The sequence below is a fragment of the Podarcis melisellensis genome (assembly GCF_964234715.1).
Source record: "Podarcis melisellensis genome assembly, chromosome: 5".
NCBI classification, from domain to species: Eukaryota; Metazoa; Chordata; class Lepidosauria; order Squamata; family Lacertidae; genus Podarcis; species Podarcis melisellensis.
Genome location: NC_138537.1, coordinates 97,551,491 through 97,569,022, shown reverse-complemented (window position 1 = coordinate 97,569,022; position 17,532 = coordinate 97,551,491). Strand labels below are relative to the sequence as shown.

At 41.1% G+C, this 17,532-nt stretch overlaps 1 protein-coding gene across 8 annotated transcripts in view; it reads left to right on the top strand.

Annotated features, from left to right (window-relative positions):
• The window catches only part of SHISAL1 (shisa like 1), an 81,962-nt gene that overhangs the window by 16,549 nt on the left and 47,881 nt on the right, over positions 1-17,532 (top strand). For 6 of the 8 annotated variants that reach the window (XM_081911909.1, XM_081911906.1, XM_081911907.1 and 3 more), the window contains one exon: positions 13,592-13,683. The gene's annotated coding sequence lies outside the window, so the exon portion shown is untranslated. Of the gene's footprint in view, positions 1-4,951; positions 5,036-13,591; positions 13,684-17,532 lie in introns of those variants that run through there. The other 2 variants (XM_081911908.1, XM_081911905.1) reach the window with 2 other exon arrangements.

Sequence of the window (17,532 nt, the reverse complement as noted above, 5' to 3'; positions counted from 1 at the left end):
ACTCGATGGCCCTTGTGGTCTCTTCCAACTCTATGATTCTATGATTCTAAGACTGGTATGAGACCACCTTTGAAAGAACCCCACATTGATCCTTTGTGCTGTTATGTATCAGAGCAAGGAAAGGCCACTGCACAAAACAAGTTGAAATAGGTCTAAACTGCTTGGTTCTTTCTGTGCTTTGACCCAGTATATAAGGAAGGGTATATGTATTATGGTATCATTTCTATTCTTGCAACAAACTGGTGGTCATCTGAGAAATGACTTTCTTTCAGTCTGCCTTACATGTCATTACTAATGAGAGAGCGCTGAAGAATGACTGAAAGTAATCAGCTGTAACCATTCTCCTGCAGCCTAAATTTGAAAAATAATCTTTCTTTATACTAATGCAGTCATTCAGCTTGAATTAAGCCTCTATGTGTGTGTTTTGCATTAAGGCTTTTATTGCACTTGATTTCATTATTTGTTCCCTTTTCATGGCTGAAACATATTAATCAACAGCCTGGCTGTTTCTGTTCCTTTTCTTGTTAACTTTCTACCTCTGTGTTTCAATCAATTGATGTTATTTATGCTACAAATCACCATGAGAACTTCAGATCAAGGGTGGTATGCAAATTTAATGATTAATAAATAATAATGACACCCCCCATTTTTTTTTTGCCACAATATTTAACCTTCCTACAATTATAAAAATCACTTGACTAATCTAATATTAAGGCCAAATGGGCTACAGTTATGTCACATGTGTGTAAATGAGGAGTACGGTATTTGATGCTGACTCTAATGTAGTATAAAAATATGATAACTGTGTTAAGGCTGTTTGCAGCCTAAGTAGCACAGCAGGATCTTGTGTCTCAAGGACCTGCAGTATAACCACCTCATCAAGGCTCAACATATATTTTATTATATAAAAATAATAATACACGTGACTCAGGATCTCAGTACCTGAAGGACCACTGCTTCTGACATGAACCAGCCCTGATCCTGCCGTCTTCATCAAAGGACCTTCTCTGTGTGCCAAGGGAGTGGGGGAGGTCTGCTGCATAAGAATGAGCTTTTCAGTGATAGCTCCCTCTCTGTGAAACACGCCTTCTGCCACTGTTGTCAGGTTTTAGGTGCCAGGCTGAGCCATTTTTATTTACCCAGGCGTTTGATGTTGAAGCCAGTCTCCACTGTAGCGCTAACTTTTAAGAGGGTGGGGAATACCTTTTCCTCAGTGTTGAATAGCTGGGTGAACATTTTTAGGAATCTTCACATGATTACTTGGTGGTGACCATAACCAGGAAGGCTTCCAATTCATGGTCTGAATGCAGTTGCAGGGTCTTGTGCTTCTTCGTGTGTGCACTGAGTCTAAGAAATTGAAATGAGAGCTGCTGCTATAGACATCTAATTGTTGCCTTCTAACACTCTTGCACTGTGTTCCTTTGCTGTTCTTGGTGGAATGTAGTATCTCTTGCTCCCCGCCCTCCTTTTTAAAGGCAGGTTGTGCTGCTACCATGTGGTGTTAACCAAACAATTTGGTGTCCTAGACTGAGATTTTGCAATCTAGCATAGCAATTAACCTTAGAGTGGTACCTCGGGTTACAGACGCTTCAGGTTACAGTCGCTTCAGGTTACAGACTCCGCTAACCCAGAAATAGTGTTTCAGGTTAAGAACTTTGCTTCAGGATGAGAACAGAAATTGTGCGGCAGCAGGAGGAGGCCCCATTAGCTAAAGTGGTACCTCAGGTTAAGAACAGTTTCAGGTTAAGAACGGACCTCCAGAACGAATTAAGTTCTTAACCTGAGGTACCACTGTATTAGGAACTGCTAGTAGACACTCTCAGCTCTTCAGGAGTTCCCTGGAAGTTCCACCCTTTTGTTCCCTGAGGCAGGAATTTCCCTCACACCACCACAACAATTTATTACTTATAATCCACCCATCTGACTGGGTTGTCCCAGCCACTCTGGGTGGCTCCCAACAGAATATAAAAAACACAGTGAAACGTCAAACACTAAAAGTAGTAAACATATGCTGATTCATAGGAGCCCAGTTGTGACTGAGTCCGAATTACATTTTCAGACATCTAGCATATTGATCCACTTTTCAGAATATTCCCAAAGCAGAGGCACCAGGATTTGCTTGTCCTTCCTTTTAGACCTCCAAATCAGCAATCCTGTGCTTGGTACATTTCTTGTCGTAGTGCTGCTGAGTTACTTGTGTGTGTGTGTTTTTAAAAAAAACACCAACCCAAGTTTTCATTAACGCTCTTATTCTCTTTTGTAAAGAAAGTCATTCTCTAGAGGTTAGAATTTATTGCGCTTTTCACATGTGTGCTGACATTTTTGCGATGGCTTTGCAGTATGTTTATATTGTGGTGTGGTTTATGAAAGAGAGAAAGCCAATATTGTGTTTGATATTGAAGAGCAGCATGGTAAATTCACATCACAGATTACGGTATATGTAGGGTTTTTGTTGTCTTTGTCCATGGAGTTTTCTTGGCAGGGATACTGGAGTGGCTTGCCGGTTCCTCCTCCAGGTGGATCACGTTTGGTCAAAACTCTCCACTATGACCTGTTCATCTTGGGTGCCCTGATCGGCATAGCTCATAGCTTCTCTGAGTTATTCAAGCCCCTTCGCCACGGCAAGGCAGTGATCCATGAAGGGGATCAGCATGAGTTTGACCAAACTGCAGGAGGCAGTCGAAGACAGAAGCGCCTGGTGTGCTCTGGTCCATGGGGTCACAAAGAGTCGGACACAACTAAACAACAACAACAAGGATTTTTGTTCAGAAGCACCACGATATGTAATGCTGCTGGCTGTAACAGTATCAAAATGTAAGCTATGCAGTACCAAGAAATACATTCCCCTTAATTTTGCACATTCTGTACCTGATGAGAAACTTATTTCATGTTGGGAGCAAAATGTTTAATTCAAATGGCCCAATAGGCATGTGTCTCCACTTCATGCCCAAATCCAGAATCTAAGTGGGCTGCTTCAGAATGATTTGGAGTCTGTCCAATGCAAAGCAGGGCTTCCCTGAAACCAGGCTGCTCCAAAAGTTTCTGCTCTTCAGAAGACTTAGAACGTTCAGAAAGCTATTTTCAGTCTGTCTGTTTAGAAATAGTTCATTAAAAAACAGGGGGGGGGGGGACAACAATAGTGGAAAAGGAAGACAATGGAGGTTGTCTTGTGACTGACAGCTCTAGCTTCCAGCCAGGAACTAACCAGGGCTGTATCTTTTTTTGCTTCCAAACAGTGCTTTTGGCAGACCCTTCTGAATACCTTGCTTGGGGAAAGTGGCCAGGGGTTGCAAGTTCTTCTTGATGTTCATTTAGTATTGAAATATTAAGAGAAAACATCCTGTTCTGCATAATTCAGCAAATGTAGCTGGGAAACGGGCTTAATGATGAATGTCTACAAATGTGTCACCAACATGAAAAGCTTGGAAAGTTCTGCCCTATAGTAAGAAACTTGTCTTAGAGAATGGTTCAAGAGTTCATGACTTTTAAAGCTGAGCAGGTCAAGGTCCAGGTGGGTGATAGCTTGAGAGCTGCATGTAGGCCGCTATAATAATCTGGCTATAAGTGCAATACATAAAATTGGCAAGATATAACATATTATTAAAACATTAAAAATATTACACTTTCTCCTGAATATCCTATGGTGTTGGTAGTTCCATAAATGTGCTTTGCTACAGGCACTGTCTTGATCACCTTGCATTAGAAATATTCACTGATTTTCAGCCATATACCCTGAATTTTAGAAACTACATAATTTGGCAGTCAAGAAGAAAGGAAGGTTAAAATTATGTTTCACATGTTGGTTGGCATGACCTTCCTGTCACTTGAGTTTCCACATTGATATTGACTGTTTTTAGGAATAATAATATCCCATGTTGGCTAATTCACAGATGAATACATATTCGGAGCTTAGTCAGTCTGCTTGAGCTAGAGGCTCTGGCTGTATTCATGAGCAATGAGCACTGCCTGGATTTCTGAATGACCCTGTTTCATTCATGCAGTGAGCAGCAAATATCCAGTAAGGGAAATCTTTTTTGTGCATCAGTAGTTCTTGCCTGTATGTTCTCAGCTGTTTTGTTCTTTGGGGAGCATGATTTGTTGTGTTCTATAATTGTCAAGAGGATGTGGCAAGGGGGGAAAAGAAGATTGCAGATGTTCCAGTTTGGATTACTTCTTGACTTCCTTGTAAAGGAGTTTATTAGCTCTCCAAAAGTCATTCAGCCTTGTGTCTTTGTCAGAGCACAGTTCATAAGAGTTTTCATTTGAAGTGGTCCCTTGTAATAAGGTTTTAAGACAGAGAAGTTGATGCAGACATTCTGCCACTTTTCATAAAGGCAACAGCAATAGTAATATAAAAACCGTTAGCAGATAACAGCTTCTTTGTGGCTATCCTGGGAGTCTTGGAGCTGGACCTCACTCATAACTGAAGATCTCTCCTAACTTATGATAGCTCTGTCAATTTATTTTCCTTCAAAGTCAGAGCTTTAGTAGTTTACAAAAACCATTCCAAATCCTATTGTTTTTCTTCTTTCAAGCTGATACACCTTGTTCAAGTGAGACTCATCTTTATTTATTTGCATTTATTTTATTTAAAATATTTTGGCTCCTCCATCCAAAATGGCTTATATTCAAAACGGAAGACAAAATAGCACAAAATTTAAAACGTTATAAAAACTTAACATTACATCTTTTCTCTTTTTTAAAATAAGATTTTGTTAAAGCTTTTTCATAATACAATAAGATAAAAGAGACTAATCTGAATAAAAACCAAAACAGAAAGGGAAAGGGAAAAGAGAACACAAAGGGTCTCAAAGAGTAATTATTAACCCTTGTCCCACACAGAAAGTGGTGAGCCCTTCCAGCTCTCACCTGGGAGCTTTCCTTTCTTCTACCAGCCTCTCACTCTAGATTCCAATTCTTTTCCAGAACCAGAGAGAACATGGGAGTTCCATAGCCATGGTTCCTCCCACTCATAGTCACCTTAACTGACCAAGAGGGTGGGCGCATCAGAAGAAACTGTGGAGCACATCTTAAGGTGCAGGCAGGATGATATGTTTGACCCAAACTGTTTATAAACACTTCATTATTAGTGACATAATTCATTCATTGAATTATGATTTAATTCCAGTGAATTAATAATGCATTGGGAACTGGACAGGAACTGGGTAACATTGCTGCCTGGGCAGGCAAAAGAGTCTAAAGTCCAAAAAATGTGAGGGGGTTGTACAAGCTCATTCAACCTTCTGTCACCAGCATTCTCTTTATTCCCTCCCTGCATTTTCCCCTTTTGCCTGTCAACTTTGAGAGAGCCCATCCTCCTCACCAACTTTTCCCTTTGTATAGTTTTAGATTCTGTTGGAAAGTTCTAATCTGTCATTACATGGAACTTCTGCCTTGTCTTGCTTGACAAAAGGATGCAGGTTTTAATTCGTAGTGTCTGCTCCCCTGGTGGCATGCAGTAATTAGTTTTTTGTTCTGGAATCGGAGGTGGGAAATTGAAGTCAAGCTAGGAGCTTATTAATTGAAGTCAAAACTTTGCCTGCTATGCATGTAAGTCAGGGTTGCCACACACAAAGCCTAGCAAGGAGGCTATCTGGCCGGTTGGGGTTTCCAACTGGAGTGCTCCTTGGCCTGCATGGATTCTTGAACCATCGTCAAGGAGGCTAGGAACAACAAACCCTTAGGCAGAGCTGATTCACCAGTAGCTGCTACTTCTTGCAGCAGCAAAGACTGTTCCTTTTCCATTTTGAGGAGTGTTTAGGAATATGGAGCAAAGTGGGTTGCGTTAGAATGGAGTGCACAGTTTGCCAGCTTTTTCCTGGAAAGGGTTGGAAACGCCCTCTAGCTCTCTGGTGATATTGGAGAGCAGAACTCTCCCTACAGGTAAGATATTTGGAAGGTGAGCACTGCCATTTGGGGAGAAGGCAGCTTGGGGTTCTCAGATATTCATAATCTAAAGCTAAGTGCTGAAACTGGGTGGGGAGGGGCAGAGATTGGTGGTTTAGGGGAGCAGTGGAGGGATTTGGGGAGGCAAGGTAGCAGCTTGGAATTTGACCTGAAGAATATGCTAGATTTTTGCTAACTTGGTCCAACCACTTCATCTGAATCCAAGCTGGCACCTTGGACCTTGGATGGCTTGGGTGACAGTTTGGCTTTCCAACGCATTTCATGTTAATGCCTAGATGTAAGCCATGCACAGTTTTCTAGATGTAGTTATCCTTTTCTAGAAGCATTTTATAATTTTGCTATTTAATAATATTCATTTCTATAATCGTTAAGATATGTGAGACCTTTGGTGATTTTAATGTATTACCTAGCACAAAACTTTGACATCGGTTTGGAGGGGATACCAAATTTGGGAGTTAATATTTAAACACAGCCTTGTATATAATGTGAGCTGTGGCAGGACCCCACAAAACAGTGGTACCTCTGGTTACTAACTTAATTCGTTCTGGAGGTCTGTTCTTAACCTGAAACTCTTCCTAACCTGAGGTACCACTTCAGCTAATGGGGCCTCCTGCTGCTGCCGCACCGCCGGAGCACGATTTCTGTTCTCATCCTGAGGTAAAGTTCTTAACCCGAGGTACTATGTCTGGGTTAGCGGAGTCTGTAACCTGAGGTACCACTGGATTGGGAATGGACAGATGCCTTGCATTGCTCCTGGTACTGTGGCCACATGCCTGTTTCACTACTGCTGTGATCTGTTTACATGGGCCAGTATTAATATCATGCCATTCATTCTAATCCAGTGGTGACAGTATTGAAAAACGATGACATAACAAAAGGCCAAGGGCTATAACAAACCCAGCTGCAAATGATCTGGCAAATGTGGCAGAGAATACAGCTGTGTCTCTTTTCATAGATGAAACATTTCAATTCAAGCTATGTCGTGATGAACGTAACTCAAACTTGATTTACAACCAAGGTTGTTGTTCATATATGTCTTATTGCCTATTGACTGGATGAGCTGTAATATTCTCCAAAGTAGATTTTATTGGCATGTGTAGCAGATCCTACTGCTCTGGCTACCAATTGTGGCAGATCCCACCTACGTATGCTCTAAATATAGCCACCGTGTGTTATTGTATTGTTTTTGTGTGAGGGTAAACTTATATCCTTGAAGACTCAGGCAGGAGTTGAACCAATAAAGAAAGTTTTATTTTACAGCATGAAGTGTCAGGAGATAATGTTCTTTCAGGGAACTGTTAACTTATTAATAATTATACTTAATCTAGTGGATGATACCAGCTTCTAAACGAAGTAATAAATGCACAGCCATATCAGTTATTACTCCTCAGTTAGATGTTACAGGTTTCTAGACTAGGTGGTAAATGCTCAGTTTATTTCCACTTCTTTCACTTCAGTTCCTTAACTTAGTTGTTCTGTAGGTGTTACAGCTTAATACTTTGGTTCTTAAACAAGGAGGTGATACTTTCTGTCTGTTTCCCAGCCTTTGATCAGTCATACTCCTGAGATACCTCTGGCAGTCTAACAGACCCAGGGGATCCCCACGCCCCCCTTTTTTCCTGGTTTGGGAGTCTTCTCTTTCTGGAAGATCTCTCCCCTCCTGACGTGAAGGAGACCCAAGGAGACTTTATCCTCACAGCTTCTGCTTCTCCTGGCTCCAACTCAGTCTGAATGCTCTCCCAAGACACTCAACACCGTCTTCCTATCTAAGCTCACAGCCTCCTTTCTCTAGCTGTAGATATTTTTCCCAGGGCGGATGTTACACATGCAGACCAGGACCAACTCTCTTTCTCTCCCTCCTGCTCTCTCTTAAACCTTCTCCCCATCAGAATCCTCTCTCTGAAACGGCTCCTTTTATTCTCCTTCCCAAAGTGCTGGCTCCGCCCACCCCTGTCTGTCTAGGTAGCCAATCAGAGAGAGGCTACATTCCAGCTGCATAAAAGTCAGACTTTTCTACACCCACATCTGTCTCTCCTCCTCATAGTCAATCCAGAGGCCTTATCACACTTGGAGGGTACATCCAGGCCCTACAAGAACATGGCGCAGGGCCAGGGAAGGGTGTGGCGTAGGGAGAATTCTCAGGGTTAAAGGACCACATTTGGCTCCCCATCTCTTGTTTCAGGAAATGAGCCAACTTCTGGTTGTGAAATAGAAACACTAACCAGAGTTTTCAGTTCAGACAAAACAAGTCACCAGTTAGCTGAAAAAGGAAGCGAAAAATGTCCAGTCTACTCTTCACGCCTGTGGCAGCAGCAGACTGGGAGTTCAAGACTCACCCAGGCTCATTCCTCCAGCAATTTAGATTTATGCCTGAACAAAGTCATTTATCTTCATTAAGGCTCAATTCTAACATTACAGGAATGGTGTGGTTTTCTCTTTTCCTTGTGGCTCCATTCTATGCTACTCCATGTAATTTAATACTATAGTATCTGGTTTTAGTTGTGCTGGTGGTTTTTTCCACTTGATCCCACACCTCTCATGTTTTTGCTGTGTATTCTCCATCAGCTCATAAAGTGACTATGTCATGGTGTGTGGAGAGGATTATTTTCAAACTAGACGGTACCTATTTTGAGAAATAGCCTCCTTCAGTCAGTTATTCTTCTGTAGAAGTACTGCCTAGTTTGAAAAGGATCCCTTCTACACTTTGACATATTCCGCTTCATGAGTCAATGGAGAATACACCGACCTGTCAGTCTGCATTCTGCCATCTGCTTAAGACCTTTTAACTTACTAACTTTGAATGCAACTGCTTCTTCATCTTCTCTTAGAAACCAGTATCTGGTTTTGTTCCTGTTGTTTTTATAATGTCACCCACCTGGCAGATTGTGTGCCACTTGGAGCAATTTTGTTTTAGAAAAGTGTGGCATGAATTGGCCTTAACACAGAGACCATTAGGAACCGAGGCTTCCAAGCAGACCCCTATCAGGCACGTTGAGCAGTTCAAACAGTTCAGAACACTTGATATACTGTACATGAATTTGCAAATAATATTCTGTTTGTTTGAGCATCACTTACATTCTATCTCCTACCTGCAAGTACATTTTTTTAAAAAACTCCAGGTGATTACCTCCCAGTACACCTGGTTTATAGGGACGCGGGTGGCGCTGTGGGTAAAACCTCAGCGCCTAGGACTTGCCGATCGCATGGTCGACGGTTCGAATCCCCATGGCGGGGTGAGCTCCCGTCATTCGGTCCCAGCTCCTCCCCACCTAGCAGTTCGAAAGCTCCCTTAAGTGCAAGTAGATAAATAGGTACCACTTTATAGCAGGAAGGTAAACGGTGTTTCCGTGTGCTGCTCTGGTGCCGGTTCGCCGGAGCAGCTTCATCACGCTGGCCACGTGACCCGGAAGTGTCTGCGGACAGCGCTGGCTCCCGGCCTCTAGAGTGAGATGAGCGCAAAAACCCTAGAGTCTGTCAAGACTGGCCCGTACGGGCAGGGGTACCTTTACCTTTACACCTGGTTTGTCTCTGGTGGCAATGCCTGAAACACTTATATATACTGTACTAGTAAGCATTTCATTAAACTAATGAATGATATCACAGGCTATGAATATATAGACCTTATGATCATTCTCCCCTTCATGGATCACTGCCTTGCTATGAACTATGCCGAGCAGGGCACCCAAGATGGACAGGTCATAGTGGAGAGTTTTGACCAAACATGATCCACCTGGAGGAGGAACCGGTAAGCCACTCCAGTATCCCTGCCAAGAAAACTCCATGGACAAAGACAACAGGCATAAAAAAGTTATGACGCTGGAAGATGAGCCCTTCAGGTCGGAAGGCGTCCAACATGCTACTGGGGAATAGTGTACAAGCAGATTCAGAGCTGATAAAGTGGCTGGGCCAAAGCCGAAAGGACACTCAGTTGCGGATATGCCTGGAAGCGAAAGGAAAGTCCAATGCTGTAAAGACAAATATTGCATAGGAACCTGGAATGTAAGAACCATGAACCTTGGTAAGTTGGATGTGGTCAAAAATGAGATGGCAAGAATAAATATTGACATCCTGGGCATCAGTGAACTAAAATGGACAGGAATGGGCGAATTCAGTTCGGATGACCATCATATCTACTACTGTGGGCAAGAATCCCGTAAAAGAAATGGAGTGGCCCTCATAGTCAATGAAAGAGTGGCGAGAGCTGTACTGGGATGCAATCTCAAAAATGATAGAATGATCTCGATACAAATCCAAGGCAGACCTTTTAACATCACAGTAATCCAAGTTTATGCACCAACTACTGGTGCTGAAGAAACTGAAATTGACCAATTCTATGAAGACTTACAACACCTTATAGAAGTGACACCAAAGAAGGATGTTCTTCTCATCATAGGGGATTGGAATGCTAAAGTAGGGAATCAAGAGATAAAAGGAACAACTGGCAAGTTTGGCCTTGGAGATCAAAACGAAGCAGGGCAAAGGCTAATAGCGTTCTGTCAAGAGAACAAGCTGGTCATCACAAACACGCTTTTCCAACAACACAAGAGACGACTCTACACATGGACATCACCAGATGGGCAGCATCAAAATCAGATTGATTATATTCTCTGCAGCCAAAGATGGAGAAGCTCTATACAGTCAGCAAAAACAAGACCTGGAGCTGACTGTGGCTCAGATCATCAGCTTCTTATAGCAAAATTCAAGCTTAAACTGAAGAAAGTAGGAGAAACCACTGGGCCGGTAAGATACAATCTAAATCAAATCCCTTATGAATACACAGTGGAAGTGAGGAACAGGTTTAAGGATTTAGATTTGGTGGACAGAGTGCCTGAAGAACTATGGATGGAGGCTCGCAACATTATACAGGAGGCAGCAACGAAAACCATCCGAATGAAAAGGAAATGCAAGAAAGCAAAGTGGCTGTCCAACGAGGCCTTACAAATATCGGGGGAGAGAAGGCAAGCAAAATGCGAGGGAGATAGTGAAAGATACAGGAAATTGAATGCAGATTTCCAAAAAATAGCAAGGAGAGACAGAAGGCCTTCTTAAACAAGCAATGCAAAGAAATAGAGAAAAACAACAGAATGGGAAGAACCAGAGATCTGCTCAAGAAAATTGGAGATATGAAAGGAACATTTCGTACCAAGATTACCATAATGAAGGAAAAAAGTGGTAAGGACCTAACAGAAGCAGAAGACATCAAGAAGAGGTGGCAAGAATACACAGAGGAATTATACCAGAAAGATATGGATGTCTCGTATGCCCCAGGTAGTGTGGTTGCTGACCTTGAGCCAGACATCCTGGAGAGTGAAGTCAAATGGGCCTTAGAAAGCACTGCTAATAACAAGGCCAGTGGAAGTGATGATATTCCAGCTGAACTATTTAAAATTTTAAAAGATGATGTTGTCAAGGTGCTACACTCAGTATGCCAGCAAGTTTGGAAAACTCAGCAGTGGCCAGAGGATTGGAGAAGATCAGTTTACATCCCAATCCCAAAGAAGGGCAGTGCCAAAGAATGCTCCAACTACCACAATATTGCACTCATTTCACATGCTAGCAAGGTTATGCTTAAAATTCTACAAGGTAGGCTCAAGCAGTATGTGGACCGAGAACTCCCAGAAGTGCAAGCTGGATTTTGAAGGGGCAGAGGAACCAGAGACCAAATTGCAAACATGCACTGGATTATGGCGAAAGCTAGAGAGTTCCAGAGTTCCAGAAAGACATCTACTTCTGCTTCATTGACTATACAAAAGCCTTTGACTGTGTCGACCACAGCAAACTATGGCAATTCCGAATCACCTCATCTGTCTCCTGAGAAATCTCTATGTGGGACAAGAAGCTACAGTTAGAACTGGATATGGAACAACTGATTGGTTCAAATTTGGGAAAGGAGTACGACAAGGATGTATTTTGTCTCCCTGCTTATTTATCTTATATGCAGAATTCATTATGCGAAAGGCTGGGCTAGATGAATCCCTAGCCGGAATTAAGATTGCCGGAAGAAATATCAACAACTTCAGATATGCAGATGACACAACATTGATGGCAGAAAGTGAGGAGGAATTAAAGAACCTTTTAATGAGGGTGAAAGAGGAGAGCGCAAAATATGGTTTGAAGCTCAACATAAAAAAAAAACGAAGATCATGGCCACTGGGCCCATCACCTCCTGGCAAACAGAAGGGGAAGAAATGGAGGCAGTGAGAGATTTTACTTTCTTGGGCTCCATGATCACTGCAGATTTTGACAGCAGCCACGAAATTAAAAGATGCCTGCTTCTTGGGAGAAAAGCAATGACAAACCTAGACAGCATCTTAAAAAGCAGAGACATCACCTTGCCAACAAAGGTCCGTATAGTAAAAGCTATGGTTTTCCCAGTAGTGATGTATGTAAGTGAGAGCTGGACCATAAAGAAGGCTGATCGCCGAAGAATTGATGCTTTTGAATTATGGTCTGGAGGAGACTCTTGAGAGTCCCATGGACTGCAAGAAGATCAAACCTCTCCATTCTTAAGGAAATCAGCCCTGAGTGCTCACTGGAAGGACAGATCGTGAAGCTGAGACTCCAGTACTTTGGCCACCTCATGAGAAGAGAAGACTCCTGGAAAATACCCTGATGTTGGGAAAGATGGAGGGCACAAGAAGAAGGGGATGACAAAGGACGAGATGGTGGGACGGTGTTCTTGAAGCTACCAGCATGAGTTTCACTAAACTGCAGGAGGCAATGGAAGACAGAAGTGCCTGGTGTGCTCTGGTCCATGGGGTCACGAAGAGTCGGACACGACTAAACGACTAAACAACAACAACAACATGATCATTCTGTGATCTGAAAGGAAAGATGAAGAGATATGATTTCAAGGTCACACACTCCATCTTGTGTGCATTTTCAGACTAAATCTTGCAGTCAGCATAAGGAGTGAATATTTTCATGTTTAATGTTACCATAAAAAAGCTGCCAGATAACTGACTAATTATAAAAGGTCACAGATGAATATCAATTGGATTATAAATTTAAGAAAAAATTGCCCTAGTTTATTAATTTTTGGGGAAACAGTTTAATGAGAATCTTCGGCCATATTACTTGTTTTCTCTGCAGTAAACTTTGCTGCCAAAGCCAATAAGCTCTCTTGTTGCTCTGATCATGGGGTGTCCCCCATTAAATCCATACACTAATAGATTTGTTGTGCTTTAGAAATAAATGCCGTAGTAATAGTTGGCAAAAATAAAACTCTCTAGTCCTCATCTCTGGTTGTCTTTGGTTACCTTACTTTCGTAAGAAATATCAAAGTGGTTAACTATCTATCTATATCTATATATCATCTATCTCTCTATCTCCCTACAAAATAGCTACAAAAATTAAAATCAGAGACCAACAACTAACACAAAAATTGTCCAGTAGCACCTAAGAGACAAACTAAGTTTGTTCTTGGTATGAGCTTTTGTGTGCATGCACACTTCTTCAGATACACTGAAACAGAAGTCACCAGACCTTTATATATAGGGAGAAAGGGTGGGGAGAGGTATTACTGAGAAAGGTGGTGGGAATGGGTGATTGGCTGATAGGTGTGGTAAACCTGTTGATGACTGTTAACGACTGCAATTGGTCTTACAGGAAAAAGCAAGGGATGAGATGGCCATTAACCATTTGCTGTTGAGTTATTAATTGTTTTCCTTTTATTTCATCTCAGGACCTTTTTGACCAAAAAATCTGTGATGAAATTTTTACTGAAGATGCCAAGATGGACTTTGAATATATGAAGAATTCTGAGTCCTCAGTTTGGTACGTTAAAATTAAATCATCTATAAAAAGGCTGCATATCTGTAGGAATTACCACTTCTTTTCCTGCTAGACACACATTTACTCAGCTTAGATTTCAAACTATGCTCACAGAATAATATATCAGGAAATTTTTAATGTTTGTTTTTTCGTTGTGCTTTTATTAGGTTGGAAGCCACCCAGAGTGGCTGGGACAACACAGTCAGATGGGGGGCGATGAAATAATATTTTTTTATTATTACTATTGTTATTATTACTATTATTTCACCAGGAAATTTTTTAATAGGTCTGACTGGTAAAAAATTTAAATAGGTCAACAAATGATTATCTGTGTATACAAATTGTCTTCAGTTTGGCCTAATGTGCACTACATTCTGTAATTAATACAATTCACCAAGGGATAGATTTCTTTGTTCGTTTCAGAGTTTTATAGAAATCTAGTCAGAAGATTTTAAAATTAAATGTTTGCTGGCCAATTTGGACAAGTTTGTTATCTGAAGAGTAACTTGATACGAACATGGTATATGAACATGTTTATATGAATACGTTTGGGTCATATTCCAAAATTGTTTCTACATAATCAGAAATGTTTTCTTCAACAATGCTGCACATGATTTTTATATATGCTGTTGATTTTACAAGACAGATCCCTGTATCCTGGAACATGATATTGTAAATGCATGACATGACTGATGTTTTCAAAGAAAACAAAAATGGTTTTGAAAAGTAACAGTAAATATGAAAAATGATGCCATAAGACTTTTTAAAAATAACATTTACAAATGAACCAATATAAATGATTACGAAATTCAATCATTTACCAAGAGCACGCAGGCCTTCAGATTTACTAATAAATATCAGAATCTTCTGGCAGTTCCTTGTGCCCTCCTAAAAATTTTAAGATGCTTGGTAAACATCAAATTTGGGTGACTTTCTGCCCTATCATTTTCTGACTAATGACTTTTTTAAATGAATGTCTGAAATGTAGCAGATATGTGAAAAACCTATCCACTACTTGGAATATACCAATGAATCTTGACAATCAGGTTTAGGAAAAAAAGGGGGGGGGGAAAGATGGTGGTATCTTAAACACTTAACAAAGTTTAATGCAGAGAAGCTTTCATACCCCAAAACCCAATTAGCCAGATGCACCAAGTGTACACCCCAGTGCATAAATTTGTGTATATGTGTGCACATGAGCGCGCGCACACCATTTTATTTTTTATGCTCAGACTACCCTTACATGGAATTTTGTGGTTCTTTCCTCAGGATGCGTCTAGGAAGGATACATTAATGCAGCGGCGAAGCTCCATGCTCCAGCACTGGGGGTGGAGAGCAGGAGGGGGTGTGGCTGGCATACATCCCAGGGGTGTGGCACGTCACCCACGGTGGCATGGCGTGTGTCCTGGGGGCATGGCATGCCACTTGTGGGGGTGTGGCGTCCATCCTGGGGGCATGGTGCGCTGCCTGTGGGGGCGTGGTGTGCGGTGGGAGGTGCGCTGCACGTGTCGGGGTGGTCGCGATGGCAGCCCTGCAATGGTGCCAGGGTGGTGCGCTCCCCCCTCCCCCTTTCCTCCGCCAGCGCATTGATGGGGGTTTCTTTTAACCCCTTTCCTTCCTGCTGTTTTCCACCCAAAAATATCAGTCCAGAGAAAATGGGCAAATCAGATTTTAGTAACAATAAATTCCTGGCCATGCAGTTTCTAGTTCCTGAGTAAACACAGAGTTCAATGCGTGCCAAAGCACGTTGGAATATCTGCAGAGGGATGCAGGCAGAGCTAACTGTGCAAAGGACATGCCTCCCTCCCCTTCAATACAGGTGTTTAGTCGGAAAGCCAAGTATAGATTGTACATACCGTAGATCCTAATGCACCTATAATGAATGATGGAAGGAAAAAAGGGGGTGAGCATTGACCCACATGCTAGTCATTTTCTCACCATAACATGAGTAAATAGCATTCCATTTTGTTCTTAGGAACTGGACTAAAAGTTTGCCTCTTGTTCATTCCGTTCCCTGGTGTATTCATGCTGTCTTTGAATCATGGCTGCTTGTTCATAGATGTAGCTAACAAGGAGGCCAAACGTATGTAACTAGAGTTGTACCAGTGCTTCCACAGACAGCTAACACAAACTAGCTAATAGGGATTTTTTATCCCAGCGTTCTTCAGCCTCAACAGCGGAAACCAATGACTGATTGATGTTCCTATTTGTTCTAATAGCCATCACATTCTGCGTGGCTTAAAGCCAAGTTCTATAATACTGAAACACAACAAAGTTGTGTAACACTGAAACTTCAAGTGGAAACCAACTGTGTGGTGCTATATACTTTCATACCCTTTCCCACAAAAAATAATATGGATTTATATTGATCAAAGAACAAACAGAATCCATTTTTCAGAAACGTATTATTTTGCTGCCTACCTCTTCTTACCCTGGTAATAGTTACCAATTTCATCAAAGAAGCCATATCCCAACTGCTGATCAACTATAAATCAGTAGAAAGTGAAAGAGCGTTTTCTCAGTTTTGGTATATTGCCATTTTAGCTTCAGCCTGTACATGAACTATCAGTTCAAAATCATCATTTAATACTGTACCCTTAAGATGGCAGATCTACTATGCAACAGGATCTCTGGGGAGATCTTGACCCATAATATTTTATTTCTGTCAGTGCAGTTTCTCAAAATGTCTTAATCTATAGACAAGCCCATATAATATGAAATGTATTTGTTCCAGGTGCCTTGCATCTCCAGCACTGACCACTAAGCCTTGGACAGATCTTGTTTAATCTGGCTGGTATCAAATACCACCTATCTAATATTGTAGAAATGTTTCTTTGAGATTCCCAAACCATGTGCATTTATCCAGTGATACATATCAAATTCCTGTTTCACTTAATAGTTTCCAGATGGTCCTAAATTTGCTATTATTTTATAAATCAGGCGTTATGCGCTATGCAGTTGGTTAGCAGTTGAAATTAATATTTCAAAACTTGTGTGATTCCTTAATGAAACGTGAAGCCTTAGTAATCTATTTGTAATATGCCCATTTGGAAATATTGAAGAAAGAGCAGCTGCTCTTGATCCAGGATCCCATTTACCTGATAAAAGATCTTTACCAATCCTTACTTTATTATTATCCTAATTTAAGCCTTCCATGTCTCTCCTTAAAGCTTCATGTCACCCAATAAGACTTTCTTATCACATTCAGCATTGTAGTAAATTGTAGTAAGTGGTGATAAACCCAGGCTTTTGCCTGTAGCAGAAAAAAAAAATCTGCTGATAGATCATTTTGCTCTGTATCTGGTAAAAAGAGTTTTTAACCCATATTTTAGGTGCCCAAGAATGGCTGTGTTGTAATATTGTTTGATATTCAGAAATGCCAACCACCTATTTTTAATTGCTGATGAAGTATGTTAGATATAATTCTGGATTAGTCAATTAATCAATTGACTAATTGATTAGTCAATTAGACTAATTGACAATTAAACAATTGTAATATTGTTTGATATTCAGGAATGCCAACCACCTATTTTTAATTGCTGATGAAGTATGTTAGATATAATTCTGGATTAGTCAATTAATCATTCAGTCTAAGGAGACTTTTAACAATAGAAATGAAATACATTTTACTATGTTTATTTTAATAACTGAGTTTCTTCCTTTCTGAGAAAGTGTTGAATTTTCCAGACTGGACAGATACTCTTTTACCCTTTGTCTCCTTTCATCAGGTTAGAGTCATTAAACTCCTGAGTTATCCAAATCCCATTGTATCTAACTGAGATTTTCTTCCATGGAATTAGATGACTTTGGCAATGTCATACTTAAGATTCTTCTGCATATGATACCCCTGCC